Raw genomic sequence first — 16,411 nt, 5'->3', positions numbered from 1 at the left:
TCTGAATTAATTGACTTTTTAATTTTGAAGTCCTAAATGCATCACTACTTGGCAGTTTTCCAAAGTGCATTGTGGTATATCTGATGCATGTATTATGGAAATTGGTCAAGTGGTCCATGTTTAACACGAAGGCCTGTTTGCATTTAAAACAAGAATACAATTACATTATTAAATATTATTACCACATATTCTTCCCAGAATTACATCTTTTATTACAGAGTGCTTACTAATTAGAGGAACACCGTCAGCTGAAATTTTTAAAGTGATTGCCAAATGGGAAATAAAATGGAAAAAGTGTGCTATTTATTGCAGGTAAATGTCTAGCTAGATTGCCTTTATATACTACCTAGATGATACAAGTTTTTAGTGATTTAATTTTCTATTTATTGTAATCCAGATGTTCAAAACACTGACCCAGCTGGCATGGAAATTTCATTTTTTTCACCTTATGATAATGGATTAAATCATAAAAAAGAGCCATACTACATCCATGGAGATTCACTAGGATGATTTGCACGAGATGGATTTTTATATGGGATATTTATTTTTCCAAAGTTCAACAAGAGTCAAGATTATTTCTGTATGTGTTTAGGAGCCAAAAAGCGTAAGTAAATGAGAAATACATCTGTCCGTAGAAGCTGTTGAATAATTGCACATTTGCACTATTGGCTTAATTGTATAGCTGATGAATCTTTACGAGTTCTCCTATAGAGTACAACAGAGTTAGAGCGGCATGAATAAGGATGTTTTTGTATGATGTGATGGTCATCAGAAGACCAGGAGAGGTCAAACTAGAAGGAAGACACATCCTTGTTTTGGGGGCATGGGAGTGTGTGGGGATGTAAGGATGACAGGGAGGTTAGGTGAATTGGGTAATGAACATAGAAAAAACTTACAATTAATCAAAATGTTTCGTTATGTTCTAAACACAATGCTTGTTTCCTTTGGGGTAAAGCAAAATGCCTTGGTTTGTCTTTGTGTGTTCAAGAGAACTGAATTTCCATTTTGGTTTCAAGAGATCTACCCTTTTAAAAATTTAAATTCTATTTCAAAATGGTAATGCTGGTTTAAGAAATCAAAACTTTATTTACTTATTTCCACTTCAAAGCACAGTGGTTCGCTTACCCTCGTTTTGGGAACAAAGCTACTCACTGAAGTTGATCTGAGTTTGCAAAGAGTTTTAGTATGTCCCAGATTCCCTTTTTCAATTAATTTTGTATTCATCAAGAAATCTCATTCATCCCTAGCTATAATGTTTTATTTTGCAAGTTGGTTTTTTTTTTGGTATGTTTTTGCCACACATATTGCAAGAGTTAATAAATAAAACCAAATTGATTTATGACTTGTTTTGCTTGGACAAGTTTATGAATAGCAATGCTGTATATGTTTTTAATTAAATTCTTTCTTTCCTCCAAGGATGTCACTATCCAAACCAATTTGAGAATTTAGTTTAGAAAGTTTACTCACACCTTGCATTATTATGTATTCTCTTGAGACAAACTTGCATCTGGGGTAGATGATATATTTAAGAATGGTTTCCAAAGTTCGGAATGGAAACTTTTAAACTTTCATGCTGTCCCTAAGTTTTAATATATGCCTGGCTTAATATTGCATTGCAAAATTAACATAAATTCTTTATTTTGCATAATAGACACATCTTTGCAAAATGTAAGCCTTTTCTTGATACATTTTTGCAACAGCTGCAGATAACATTCCTCATTGAATTTCTAGATTGTTCAGTAAGGTCAAGATTCATAAAGCATTTTATCTACTACACTTTAAAAATTTTCCTCTAGCTGCTCTAAAAATGCAAGTGTTATTAATTTCTCTGAAGTCCCATCAATTTGTTATTTGTAGGCATGGCCTGGAAAGGAAGGAAGGATAAGGAGACAGTGGGAGTGAATCAATATTTTATTGTAGTGACACTCTTGTGTTACTCCAGATATTCAGTTTTACTTATAACCTCCCGACTGCAGTGCTATCCATCGCAGTTGCTCAAAAATGAAAGGCTACGTCTTCTTTGCTGCTAGTTCATGTGATGTAGCACAGACGAGAAAATAGGTAGATATTTATGCCAGCTTTATTCTCTGACCGAAGGCTTTGACAATTTAAAGCTGCACCACCTTTCCCAAAGACCAGGAATGTGGGGGGGTGGACCTGTGTACAAGGCAAGATGCTAACCTTCTTCTTATGGTGTCTCTCCTCTTCTTCCTCTTGCAGAAATAATGCCTGCCTCAGACAGAATGTCTTGGGAGCTCTGGGGACAGGTGGCTTTACACCTTGGAAATTTTCTGGCTCTGCTGATCTGAGCTACTGAGGGGACTTTTGCAAATCTACTTTCATGTGACACACACACAGATTAAATCCCTTCAGAACCTCACTGGTCTTTCTAAAACAGCATGAAAGGACACGTGTCAGCGGTACAAGGAAATTACATGGAAGTCGAAGAGCTAGGTACCCTCTTCTGAGTCGGGTAAGCAGACCTTAGCAGACACCTCACCATCCTTGCATCAGTTCATGGGAAGTGTCTGGTGCTACTAATATCAGTGCACATTTGTTTGCCTTCAGAACTCTCTTTAGATACAAGATTTGGCACTCAGAGCTATTAGAGATACATCTCTAAATGCGAACACAAGCAGATACCTTAATATTTAAATGGTGTCTAACTGATAATTAGGTTATGCAAATGTTCTTTATCTAAACAGAACATAGAAAAGCAAGAGGGTTTTACAGAAGGTTTTTTACCTTGCTTTCGAATTTTTCTTAATTTTAATTGGTCATCTAATCATTCCGTTGTATTTATCAACAATATCCAGAAAGACAAGAACTTAATTGTGCTAAGGATGCTATTTAAACATCTGCACATTGTGGCCAGAAAACTATTCTGTTAAACTCATCTGAGGGCCTGCTGTTGCCATAAGAGAAGTGTGTTGGGGTGGCTAAGGGTACCAGGTCAGGTCCCTCATGGCTATCAAGAAATAAAGTCATGGCATGTGGATAAAAACCAGAGATTTCCAGAAAGGACCATGATTCTTTTGCCATCGGTCAATAAAACTTTTACTGTTGACTCCCACAGAAGCAAAGTTAGGCCAGTACTGGCTGCTTCTGAAATCCCACCCTTAATACCAGCCTTCTTAAATGTCAGCCTGCCTGCCTTCTTTCCAAATGTTGGAAAAAACCCTGAACTCTCTCCCCCTCAGCCCCACTGAAATCAAAAGAAAATAGGTTAGTTGGTGGGTTTTTGTTTGGGGGTCTTTTTGGTAGGCCATCTAGAAAAAAGAAAAATTGAGTGGAAATTAGATGAACATAAAATGATTTTTGACACATTTGGCAAATGATAGTGTTTTCAGAAGTTTGCTCACAAAAACTGTTGTGTAAGCATCCACTTGCTCAGTTTGAGTAAGAGGGTTTCTTGCCAGGAAGGGGGAAAAAAAGATCACCAGTTGGCAATATTCACCCTTTCTACTCATATTTTCTTTGCCTATGACTCCCAAAGTGTTTGGTGGAAATGGCAATGTTGCTTGTATTTTTACAACTAAAGCACAGGAGATTAAAGTGAAGATATGAAAACATGAATGCTTGAAAAATTACGTTCCTGGAAAAGGGAGACACAGATGAGCTGACAGAGAAACCTGATGCTCAGAAGTACGCTAAGAACCTTCAGGTGCTCAGCATTTATGAAAATCAAAACACTTATTTAGGAGCCTATGTTGCGCACTAAGTGACTGCCCCAAACTTTCATAACATGCTAGGAAAAGAGCAGGAATAAGAACATCAAATATTCATAGTTATCTATCCTAACTACTAGACCATATATTACATTCCTTGTCTTTAATTTTGGAAAAAAAAACCTGTATAGCCTGAATTCTTATAGTTGGTTTTTTTTTTTTTTTAAATAGAAACATAATCTGAGAAGCAATTTTTATGCTGAGTTGTTTTTTAACTGGGTTGTTGCTGAGGAATTAGAAGAAGCTGCAAGTCTCACATTTTGCTTTACATAGTCAATATTTCAATGACTGACCAAATACTTATCATTTTGTTCCATTCGTAAGATTATGCCATATACAGTCATGTAGGATTCGTCCAGAAGTTGTCATGTCCTTTCATTGCTAAAAACTTTGGTATGGAATGGAATTAAGTCAAATACATGAAGGAAATTATTATGGAGACCATAAGAATTTGAGACCTCAGCTATCATCAGATGCAACAAAACATTTCCTCCTTTTATTGGAAGGCATGTAATTACTGATCAGACAAAAATTGCCAAGAAATATTTCAAGACAGTATTTTGCTTCTGAAAGCTAATTCTGCCATCAGAGTACTTCTGCCATCAGACATAAGCAGAGCATCACATTGTGATATTTTTTCTTACATGAAGAGAAGTTATAGATGTAAAAAGGGTAAAATTCTGGAGCTCAGGCTGTTACTGTCTGTTTCAAGGGACCCTACTTAATGTCTTTACACCCTCAAAAACTTCTTTATTAAAAGAAAGATAAACTCCAAAGAACGCTGGTAAACTAATTTTTTTCATTTAAGTGGTTAAGATTATGATGGATACACCTGATTACATTATCAGAGTCTAGGAATTCTAAGATAAACTCAGGTTCCAGAAAAATTCAAGCTATTCACAAGTCAAAATAATTTTCAAATACATCATGTGAAAGACAAATAGATCTACACATGATACTCATGCAAAGAATTTTCCAAGTTAGTTGGAGACGTGAAAGTGTGGCACTGATTGCATGTGTTTAACCTTCACACGATAACAGTGTTGCTTTCAGCTGAAAATGATGAAGTCATGCATAAAACATTTGCATATCTCACACAGATTCATAAACTAGACTTTAATGAAGCCATTTTCAAAATTTTAGTTGTCATTTTTATTCTAAGTTAAAATGATATATTGTACACAAGAATATAAAAATAACAGCAGTATTCTTTTGCTAGTATGACAACAAACTCACATAAGTAACAATATAGAATATTTACTGCACAAAAAGAAGAAAGTGTGTTGGGCATGGATAATAGTTATTCAGAAAATGTTAGCATGGGGAAAACTAAGAAATGTTAAGCATTTAACGGCTGTTCTTGGCTGTGATTTCAGTGGGAGCCACCTTTTTTCTGAATACAGCTGTTTGTTATTTGTACCTGCATCTTCATATCTTAAAATTATCTTAAAGAATGTTAAGTGAAAACTAATTCTAATTAACTATTATTTAATCAGTTAATATTGGAAGGGAGCAGCTTTGCATGGAAGAAGTACAGGGCTAAATCTGCAAAGAATACAATGCTGGCTAGTGCAACACCTAACTTTAAGGCATCCTGCCAGCTAGCAGGAATTTTTGCTCCAAGATTAGGCACATCTCTTCCTTAATGAATGGAGGGGAAGAGCTAAGCCAGCTCAGAGTAATGTCACTGGAGACCAGCAAGCTGAACTCTTCCAGAGGAAAACAGCAAGATGTCAGCTGTATCCCTTAGAGTAAGGCATTTAACTCTACTTAGGTTTCTCCACTGTGAATCTGGTCTTTGAATTAAACATCTCCAAACTGGCCAAAGGAAATCCCATCCCAATATTGAAAGCATTCACCTGAGTGGGGACCTGTCTTCAAAAATCCCTTCTGCTTTAGCTTGAAAACATATTTCTCTGGCTTCCAGGTTCTTTTTACTGATTTTTTTTACTTAGTATATAATGCATACTTTGAAGGATGGGGAGGAGAGTGCAGCTGATCAATCAACTTGATAGTTAGATATTTCTTGGCAGAGGAGAGAATGGTATTCAAGGTTCCTGGTGCAACGAACATTTATTTTATTTATGCAGAGAAGTGCTTCAGCGAGAGAGGCTGGTAACTGATAGTCATAAACTGCCAGGATTACTGAGGGACAGCTGTGTCAATCAAGTAAATTAGTGCAATCAGTATTCAAACAGAGTCATGGAGAAAGAATATCAAGCCAGAGACCTATGAATATCATCTTTCTTCACATAGACCACAAAGAAAACCACCTCAGTATATAGGACAAAATAACAGTAAGTACTTCTGCTTTTCAGAACTTTTTTTGTTAAATTCAGAAAAATCATGGAAGATGCCATTGTCTGATGAGAAAAACTTTATTAAGATGAATAAAAAGAAAAAGGTAAACCCAGCAAAATCCTTTACTCTGCATACTTCTTAAGGGAAGCATAGAGAAAGCCACATGTGCAAAATGGCAGAGATCAGATTGTTTTGTCTATCTCTGCAGTGAATTGAGCTGTAACCACCTGGCAGAGCGAGGAATTGCTGCTCAACCAAACACATATCACATGGAGACCTAGCACTCTCCTGCTATTTCATGACAGAGTAAATAGTTTAATGTTTGTGCGAACGTGTGGCTGGAGGGGCACCCTGTTTACGACATGTCTGTGGAACGTTGCCCTGGAAGAATTTGCAATGAGATTTGAAGCAGGAAACCCAAATGCTAAGCAGGTGTATTTTCTTCCAGACCTGAACTATTGGACTCTTCAGTTTTAGGTTCAGATTGGCAGAAAATCTTCACTTTATGCGGTTTAAGACAACAGTCACAAAACAGTGACTTTTCAGCCCTATTGACAAAGACTGGAACCACTGGGAAGGTCATGCAGATCTGTGTTTCCCTGAGAGCATGCAGATCGCTCATTAAATCTGCGTGGTCATCTCACTTATGCATTGAACTTAAAAAATCGAAACAAAACAAAAAAAGAAACCCAACCCCTAAACACAAGTAGCACTCCTGCTCAGAAGATGTTTTAAGGGAGTTATTCCAACTTGATCTTTCTCCCCCATACCCTCTATGGGAGGAAATATTTATGGAGGAAACAAACCGAGAAAGATCACAAAGATCCTGCCACATAGATTTCCTGGTGTTATTCTGTAGAGGAAGAGGCAAGAGTTCTTTCTTCAAATTCCTTTCCTCATGTAAACAGGGGGAAGAATGTTGTCTTTTGTTAACATTTTGTTTTGCTTATTTGCCATTATCTTCAAAACATGTTCTATGAAGATGTAATTTATTAATCATGACTGTGTTGTGTTCTATAACAAAAATGATCCTTTGGGACCATATTTGTAATATGTGCTGAAATGTATCATTTGCTAAGTGGCCTTATCTGTAATTCAGAGAGTCTTTGTGTGCTTTGGAAGACCGTTTGGCAAACTCTGTGCAAGGAAGTAATTTAGTTATCTGGCTGCATTAAGGATGAAATCAATTTAAGATGAATTAGGATTTCTAGAAGAATGATAGGAAAAAAAACAACCTAAGTTCTTGGCTTTGGAAGAAGTAATTAGCCAGTACTCCAAGAGCCTTGGTGAATGTGCAATCGGATATCCTTTGTGGATCTAGAGGAGCAATTTAAGAAAGTATTGTCCCCAGTTTTCCATTCCTACCTCTCAGCTGGTTGTTACTTTCTCAACAGTTTAGATGTGGTGTGTACCCTAGCAAGTGCTTCTAGCCCATTTCAGTGACAAAATAGATTAATTTAAAGCACTGGTTTAGATTATTCAGGGGGCAGAGAGCAAATCACTTTCAAATGATGTGAGACTTCACTTCAGTTTGAGTCCCTGTCTCCTCCTCTTGTTGCTCCATGGCCATAAAAATGTTGTAGAGGGGATGTTGCAACTCAAGTACCCAAGTGAAGGCAAAGCTCCAGCTGAGATTGACTTCAGTTCCAGAAGGTTCAGGTTCATAGCATGAATTTAAGAGACTGGTTATTGGGAATATACTGCTAAGTCTCTGCTAAGTGAAGATACAGTTCACAAGCATTTATTTCAAGTCATTTGCAATATAGTGATAAATCTGTGCGATTTTATTTCCAGCTCTTGGACATTGCTAAACTGTTTAATGTACATAATGTGATACTCTATGATAAAAATGATCCATTAGTGAGCTGAGTGACAAAAAAAGCATGTCTAAAAAAAATCGTTTGCATTTATTTTAATGATATCCAAATGGTATTCTAACTAAAGATGTTAATAATTACGATGAGTAATAAAACTCTAGAAAGAGTTAAACTTACTGGCAGGCTTTATTCTGCTGCAGTGTTCTGTCTGACATAATTCCATAACCTCTTCCCTTCAATAAATGTCAACTACTTTGTTTTATTTTTTAAATTTCTTAAATGTCCTAGCTGTGAAGAGAGACAGAGCATGAAAATTGTCAGGGATATATCACGTTTTGCATTCACATGCCCATGGTTTTTGTTAGGGTGACTGAAAGGCCAGGGAAGACGCTGCAGGAAGACTTTCAAGCAACAATAAATATGGAAGTTCTTTCCAACTCAATGTTTTGAAATGCTTAAAAAGATTTAATCAAAAGGCCTTGCTATGATCAACTCTGGTAGAGGAATAAGAGTAATATTTCCACAATAAATATTTTAATTTTGATGGCACTTTCTCTGAAAACCACCAATGGAGAAGTGGGGGGATCTGATGACAACATAGATTTAAAAAATGCTATAAACTTATGTAATAGCAGAAGATGATGACAGTTTTCAAAGATCACCGACCAGTCAAGAACTGCTGCAGCAGATGAAAAACCTTCATTGCTTTTACTCTGAAGCTCAATTAATTAATAAAAGTCTGTGTGATACAGTAGTATCTGACACAAGAGACCAGCCTCAAAGATGTTTGAAGTCCTTTCCTGTCAAATGTCCTTTAGAAGGTAAAATAGTACATTAAAACAAAATCTTTGCGGTAGCTCCACATTGGCTGCAGGGACCTCTCTACCCACGACCATCTGGCTTTCAATGCTCCTCTCTGTGGCTGGTGTGAGAGTGTGGGACTGCTCTTCTGTTTATGTGGTACTAGAGACACTTTTGCAGGCTGCGTGATTTGTAAACATTATAAAATGATCAAATCATAATGGCCTAATCCATCTCCTACCAAGAAAACTGAAAGGCTCCTAAATCTTCTCTGGGGCTGAAGCTGAATGAGTTTGTGAGCAAGTCACGGAAAGCACCAAGCGTGGTCAATGCTTGCACCCTGCCTCACAGTGTTTGGTACAGGACAAGCAGAAAAAGGCAAATGAAGAGCTTTCACTTCTGTGGGTCCTTACACTGTTATTGACACAGAACCTCTAGATACAGATTTGGTCTTGGAAAACTGTTTATTTTGGAGCATAAGAAAGATGGAGGTGGCCCTAGATAATCCCTTACCCTCCACATCTTGGAAGAAACTAAGAAAATAATAATGTGCCATTTTGCACAAGCATGAACTGGGGTCCATACAAGTAATGAATAGCAAATGAAGCTCATTGTAATAAGTGAAATTGGGTTAAAGACAAAGCTGTCGCTGAGTGTCTTCCTCCTAAGGTCAAGACTGACAGAAATAAGCGAAGCTTATAAAGCGAAGAATAAATAAACTTAATCCTCGACCCAGCTTTAACAGTATTTCCAAAGGCCGTTTCAGAAAATATAAACACATTAAAGAATAGCCAGAAACCTAATCTGCTCAGCAATCACAGATTTCTCAGTTGTGTGTTGAAGACATAGCAACCTAAATTACCCTTGAAATGACTCTATTTCAAGTCGTACGCTTTTCTGAGCTATATTTTTAGAAGACTTCATACTAGTAGCACAAGAACTTATTCCAGACAAGGACTTAGCTTGGGTTTATGTTAGCATATAATTTGTAAAAGTTTGTAATAAACATGCCTCACTGAGACTGGCAGAAGTTATAGGAAGGAAAACACCACTACTAACTTTGGGCTACTTGCTCTGATTCAGACCTCATTGTGTTATGTTTGTTATGTGAGCTTCAAAACTGCAGAGAAGTGATGAATTGTTGTGTAACTAAGACCAGAATTTCCAAAGCAGCCTCGTCTTTTTAGAAACTCTCTCTTGATTAAGGATTTTGACTTCCAATATAAATATTCACCAGAGGCCTGATGCTTAGATCGGGAAGTATACCAACAGGCATTCATTCAGATAGGAAGAAATATGCAATGCATAATTGAAAACCTTAGGCCTGTGCTGGCATCCTGTTATACACCCACTGAAGTCGATGAAATTTTAGGGTGTACAGGAAGTGCCAAATGAAGTCTTGCAAATAAACACTTAGTGAATATTTATATAAATATGGTAAACAGAAAAGAAAAATACCACTATGCATGCTGGTGGTCAGTCTGAAATTACTACTCTTCTCAGGCCAGTTTTTATATCCCTTAATCTAATAGGGCCATCATTATTTTTCCGGTGCTTTTCAACTCGTGGTAAGAGATAGTTTCCCCTCTGTTAGTCACACAAACTAAAAGCAGGTCTGTAATCTCAGTTTAGCTGCATTTGGAAACTAGTCCTGTTTGTAAATGATGAAAGGAAACCAGGCAGGAACCTATTTACCAAGTTTCTCTGTAGAAGCAGTCAGTTTTTCCAAGGTCGCTCTTTTCTCCACACTGGGCAGCTTCTCTGCACTGGATAAAGTTTTTGAATCCTTCAAAATACCATTTGTCATTGGTACAGTTCAGGAGTTTGAAAATTAAAGCGTGCATCAATGTCTTTGAAAGTGTGTTTTAGAAACTGCTGTGATATTGCACTTCGTGCGCGTGTGTTCTGTTTTATTATTTAAAACATGTAGATGTTTTGGGCAAAATTGCTCATGACATTGTTTGAGACATGGAGCAAGTTCAGAATGGGAGAATCCATTCCTCTGAAGAGCCAACACTTTAAATAATTTAAAGCTATGTTTCTCGTTCTTCCAAAATGAAGCTTAATCTATTACTTAACTGTCCAGGAAGCTACTGTTCAAAGGTGATGGACAATCTTGAATTAAGTGGAAAAAAGGTGTTGGTATAAATTAAAGAAATATTTAGTTATAATAAATGGTGGCATTTTAATAATTAGTGAGAAGTCTTGTGTTTATAGATTTTTCATAACATAGCATGTAAGTAATGAAAACAAAATGTTGATTATTCAACATGCAAAAGCCGATTTTAGAGGTATAACTGATGGAGAGTGCCAGTGCCAGAGCCAGAAGAGATTGAGTATTTTTTAAAAGCTATGTGATCACATAATTAAATATGAGATTTCACAAACATTTAGGTGAGTTAGGTTCTGTTCTCATTGACACTGCAGAAAATAATGAAATTTCTGTTTCCCTATATGTACACACTGTTTGGAAAAACATTTATTAATGCTGAAATTAATAGCCTCACGACCATGCATTCACCAAGCCCAAAACTATAACGATTTGAATGATCAGTTACCCATAACAAAGTGATTATGGGGGCAAACAGAACAGAGTGTGAGTTCTTCCAAATTGCTGAAAAATTACAAGTACTACCTTGTTAATTTTTGTCTCATAGGCACGACCAAACCAGTAACACAGAAGAATGGCAGGAAGGAGAGTGGGAAGAAGAGGGAATGACTGACCTTTTCATAATTACAGTTCTTGACAAAGCTGGAAATAGTTCCACCTTCTCCAACTCATAGTCTCAAAAGACTATCTTCTCTCCTTAAAGAAACAAATTAATTTAAAAAGCCTTCAGGAACAGCACCAAGGACCGTGCGTATGTATACATATATGCATGTCTACATATGCCATCCAAACTGTTGTTTCTTTGAGGTGTTTCAGCATCCTTGATGCTGGATACTGCTTTGTTTTAAATCATGTCCTTCATGGGTTTTTCAATCAGATCAAGACATTTATTTTTAAAGGTGTTTTCTACTAAACGGATAGCCAGATGGAGGCTATGTCACAAGCAGAGCCAGCCAACTCCTGCCTCATGTGCAGGGAACACTTTGTACTGGTGCTTGCTCTTTGATTTGCTTCCTGTAGCTTACTAGATAGAGAGAAAGACCTAGCTGTAATCAGCTTCACCTAAGGTCTGAAACAGATAACTTGATAAATTCAGGGAAAATGAAGTGACCAGGAATCATCTGTAGTGTCTTCTTCCATGGTAACTGTAGTTAGGCTTCCCATTTTCCCAGAGATACCATACATACCTGTTCAACCTGCTCGCATCTCCTGCCACACCAGTGGAGATAAAGCAGGCACTTGACTGGCTTTATTGATTCCTGAGGTCCCACAGTTTTATGGTGGGTTCTTTTTTTGCATTAAGTTCATATGTAGATGGGGCAGCTTTCATATGATTTTGGAAGTATGTGACCAGCCATGCAGTTTCAAAGAAACAGCCGGTTTTCTTTTTGGTTTATATTACTGTAGGTCTTTATTGGCTTGAATATCTTCCTCTTGACAAAGCACCTTTCTGTGAAAGAAACAGAAGACAGCTTTCTTACGCCCCAGCCATCCTGCAAAGTCCTGCATGAAATAGTCTCCTGTAGCCCACAGGTCTCATAGCAGTAATTCAGTCAAGTGCACAAATTCCACTCTTACCCCTGTGTTTCTTACACTGATGTTGACAATCTCTTTGGGGAATGACAGCGAGGAGACTGGATGGCTCAAAATGTTATTGACGGGCTGCTGAAGGTCTGGCTACAGTTTTTGTAGATTCATGAGGGAATTGACCATGCACACTCTATTAATCTTCTGTTAATTCATCTTGTGGCCAAATCCCACAGCTAACGTTGAAGAGTTCAGCCCTCCATTTAGCCAATTTGGTCAAAGGCAGGCTGGTGGCTAGTGAAGGCTATGACCAGCTGATGGCTATATCCAATGGTAGTTTGTGAAAATTGCTTTAGTGGCCTCGGTCCAAATTTTACTGACAAGATGTCAGTATCTCAAAAAATTTCCTCCAAAATAACTGCTAGCTGAAGGTTCGGGGGCAAACAAAGGTTTAAAGACAAGAAGGGTGAACTTGTCTCTTCCCTAGAAGTATTCTCTGTATGCCAGCAGTGAAGTGCAAAAGGGCACATTTATGTTAGCACCACCCAGGCTGTCAATAAAGAACTTCTGTCCTCAGAAATAGCAAATCGAGTTCATATGAATTTCCCACTCTTCCAAAACCACTTTCCCACCAGGCAGAAGAGATCACAAAATTAAACAGCACTCCCTCCTTCTCACATCTCTGCAGTTTGTAAGCACTGTGCCTGTCCTAATGTTCCCAGGAGGTTTCCTTAACCATACTGTCTCATCTGCTTCCTTTTTGCACAAGAGTTCTTGGAGAATTGCTTCACTTATCAAAACTAAACCACTGAGAAGCCAGTAAATAACTAAGTTGTACTGGGAAGACGAAATCCCACTGCAGATGGACAGATTTGCTTAACCTATAAAATAATTCTGGAATAACTGTTCTTTTGGCAAAATTCTAAAATGTAACAAAGTTTCATTGTTTTTGGCTTCTCCTAATTTGCTTACTTTGGGGTTATAGCTGACCCTCAATATGCACATGTTAGTCCCATTACTGTTAACAAGAGTTAAATATACACACATCTCTAAGAGAGGCTTGACCATTTACTCTCAGTGTTCCAAGGTCAGCTGAAGTCTGGACCTTTTACTTTCTCCATGCTCCACTAATTGAGAACAAAGCTTATGCAAGACTTCCTTGGGGAACACGGGGTCTGAGGTTTTTACAGTCCACAAGGCTAAAATTCAAATATGAGCCACAGCTGTTTGGATAGGAGTCTTGGACCTCTTTGTTTTGAACTATAGTGACCTGCTCAGCCTTACCAACATGTGAAACTCTCAAATCCCTGCGCAGCTAATGACTGGGATGTGAAAATTGCCTGGCAGGCAGGCCTGGGTAGAGTGACCAATTTATAGTGCTCTGCGATTTGCAGGTGGAAGGGCTGTTCTTTCCCTTCCTCTCTCCCCACCTCCCCCCGTTTCTATACACATAATTTCATGCATATACGTATACGCGTATGTGCAGATTTGAATCTATGTTCAGCATCCAACCAGCTGACCCAATGTTCTTGTTGCGGATGGTGAAGTTCCTCCCTTCTGCCAAGTACAGGTATTTTTATGAGTCCCTGGTAAGAGGTAAAATAAGAAGGGAAACAAGAGTGTGGGATAAACTAGTCATTCGATTTAAGTAGTGACAGACCTCCAGTGCCCTAACACTTTTAAATACTTTCTATATACCTGTGGTATATTTCTATATATATATTATTATATATTTCTATATTTCTATATACATGTGGTGGTACATGTATTTTGAAGTATATAATACATATAAAAGTGCCAGTTAAACCTTCCCTTTGATTTAACTGCAATTACACAAATATTTAGAATATCAGCAATGAATAATTTTGCAGGACTGAGACACGATATGCTGGACAGTAGTTAATCTGTTTAAATGGACTGGCAGTCCACCTTCCAGTGGCCATTGTGGCTTGCATCGGGTGACAATCTCAGTGCAGGCTGCTGGGCCGATTGTGTTTTTCTTGAAGTCAATGATAGCTTGTCTTATACCCCCTTACATTTAGAATCCAATTCCATTATCTTCTTTGCAAAAATTATATGTATTCTCTATATTAATGCCTGATCGCAGCAAGACAAAGCATATCTTGATCTGGTTTGAGTGTCTGACCTTTCACATTGATTTTGCTGTTGCAAAGCACGTCAAGTACTGTGGAAAGACTGTGGAAAAAACACAATTCTTTATCTAGTGATATAATGAATATCTTTGTGCATCCAAGATAATAGGAATTCCAGCATTCATGCTTACTATAAAATATAGCAAGCAAAGGCTAAGTAAATTCTGTTTGTTTTAATATGGAAATAATTCTGACTGCATCTTTGGCTTTGTATGACATGGAAACTGGTGATTGTTTACGCTTTGCTACTTTTTTTGGTCTGCATTAAAATCCTACATGAGAAACAAATTTTTCTCTAGGAACAAAAATCTTGCTTTTTTTGGGACTGAGTTCTAATTAGTTGGGTAGTACGTCTGTTTCTTTTCCGTTGGGAAAACGCAATGCCTATAAAATCCAGAAGGATAGCACATGATGCTGGAACCAGCCCCGGCCAATCAGCCACATCACTTGACTAAAAGAAACCTATAAGAATTTAAGTAAAAAACCAAACCCAACAAGATAGAAAGAGCGGAAAACTGGCTGCAATATGGGATTTCATCATAGTTCTGAGACCGCTTTTCTTTTGCTGATTGGCCTTCCCACACCTTATTGAAAGTTAACCTGCAGTTTTATTTACATTAAACTTGTGTAGGATTTGTGATTAAGACCCTAAATACCAATGGTGGAAGATATGTGGTAAGCGGGATGGGGAGGAAATTCATCATCAGGCTACATCAGGCCACAAGGACCACAGCTGTAGGGCAACAGGCTCTTTGACAGAACTCGGCTGAGAGAAATGCAACAGAAATCCACCCCGGCATGAATATCTGTAATATCGCAGACCAGTTCTTTTTGTGTGGATGTTGTCTGTGACTGAACAGTCTTTCAGAGAGCAAGTAAGCACATATCATGGCAATTACTCACAGCCTCGCTGGGAGAGAACGCTCCTGAGTATCCTGGGGTTTCACCAGATTTGAGAGTGAGACTTTCGGAGAGGTCTAACGCGAGCTGTGAAGAAGTCTGAAGGAGAGGCAGGCAGGCCTTGCAGAGGGATGGAGCGGCATCTGGAATCCCTACGGACAACTGCAGGAATGTTTATTATTCTTTGTTTATTATTTTGAGCGTGTGCTCTCTCCCTCTTCCTCTCTTTGTCTCCCGTTGTTATTTGTGTAACAGAATTCCTCTAGGCGTATAAAGTAAGTCATCTGGAATTGTGCAACTCCTCCTGCCAGGAAGCTGGAGAAGCCCCTCTCCTGTGCAGAGAGAAAAATACGGACTCATCTCAACCATTGAGAAATTACAGAAATACAGCATTTGTCTTTGGGTTACATTTATATATAGCAAAGAGCTATGGCAAATAATTGTGCTGCTTACTGTTAAAAATTGTGCTTTTATCCTGTCCAAGGTGTTATGTTTATTTAAAACTTGAGACATAATTTGTACATTTTAAAATAAAGCATGCAAAATACATTAAAAAGGCTCAGTGTCAAAGCTGTTTTTTCTGCCAGCGGGTGCAGGGAAGGAAAAGGAAATTAGTAGGGAGAGAGGAGAGTCTTTACAGCCACATGGCTAGTGAAATTTTCTATTTATTCTTTGGGGAAAAAGCAAAGTAGCTGCATAGCTGCTGGTTGGATAGGTGCCGGTACTATTTTTATTGGCAGGCAACTCTGAGTGGCTGAAAGGTGGTCATTAACACCCTGACACAAAGTGCTGACAGGGCGATTATAAGATTAACACCCTATGTTATATGAACAGTGTCAAAACCTCCCCTTACCTGTCAGTGAGAAATAATGGCATGAAGGAAAACATTATAGACATACTGAGATTTTAACATTAAAATGCCACACAGCTACTAACTTTTTCAAAGTGGTCTAGATATCTAGATGACCTACTAAAGTCCAATAAAGTGGAAGAACATATTTTAATTATAGTTTCACCAAATAACAAAATGGCCACAAAAGCTAAGCCACCAGGCTTACTTCCTCTCTTGTTGAT

General features: G+C 37.9%; 2 long non-coding RNA genes across 21 annotated transcripts in view; one reads left to right on the top strand and one right to left on the bottom strand.

Moving 5' to 3' along the window:
- LOC140652442 (uncharacterized) overlaps positions 1-15,477 on the top strand; it is a 236,781-nt gene extending 221,304 nt beyond the window's left edge. For 13 of the 15 annotated variants that reach the window (XR_012042797.1, XR_012042795.1, XR_012042799.1 and 10 more), the window contains 4 exons: positions 398-604; positions 2,221-2,473; positions 5,819-6,025; positions 11,305-15,477. This is a non-coding gene — a long non-coding RNA (uncharacterized lncRNA). Of the gene's footprint in view, positions 1-218; positions 313-397; positions 605-2,220; positions 2,474-5,818; positions 6,026-11,304 lie in introns of all 15 variants that reach the window. The other 2 variants (XR_012042792.1, XR_012042804.1) reach the window with 2 other exon arrangements.
- The window catches only part of LOC140652444 (uncharacterized), a 66,974-nt gene that overhangs the window by 20,836 nt on the left and 29,727 nt on the right, over positions 1-16,411 (bottom strand). For 4 of the 6 annotated variants that reach the window (XR_012042806.1, XR_012042807.1, XR_012042805.1 and 1 more), the window contains 3 exons: positions 15,341-15,669; positions 11,945-12,207; positions 3,279-11,453 (listed from right to left, as the gene is read on the bottom strand). This is a non-coding gene — a long non-coding RNA (uncharacterized lncRNA). Of the gene's footprint in view, positions 1-3,278; positions 11,454-11,944; positions 12,208-15,340; positions 15,670-16,411 lie in introns of those variants that run through there. The other 2 variants (XR_012042808.1, XR_012042810.1) reach the window with 1 other exon arrangement.

Source organism: Ciconia boyciana, chromosome 5, assembly GCF_034638445.1.
Source record: "Ciconia boyciana chromosome 5, ASM3463844v1, whole genome shotgun sequence".
NCBI lineage: Eukaryota > Metazoa > Chordata > Aves > Ciconiiformes > Ciconiidae > Ciconia > Ciconia boyciana.
This window is presented reverse-complemented; position numbering and strand designations above follow the sequence as displayed.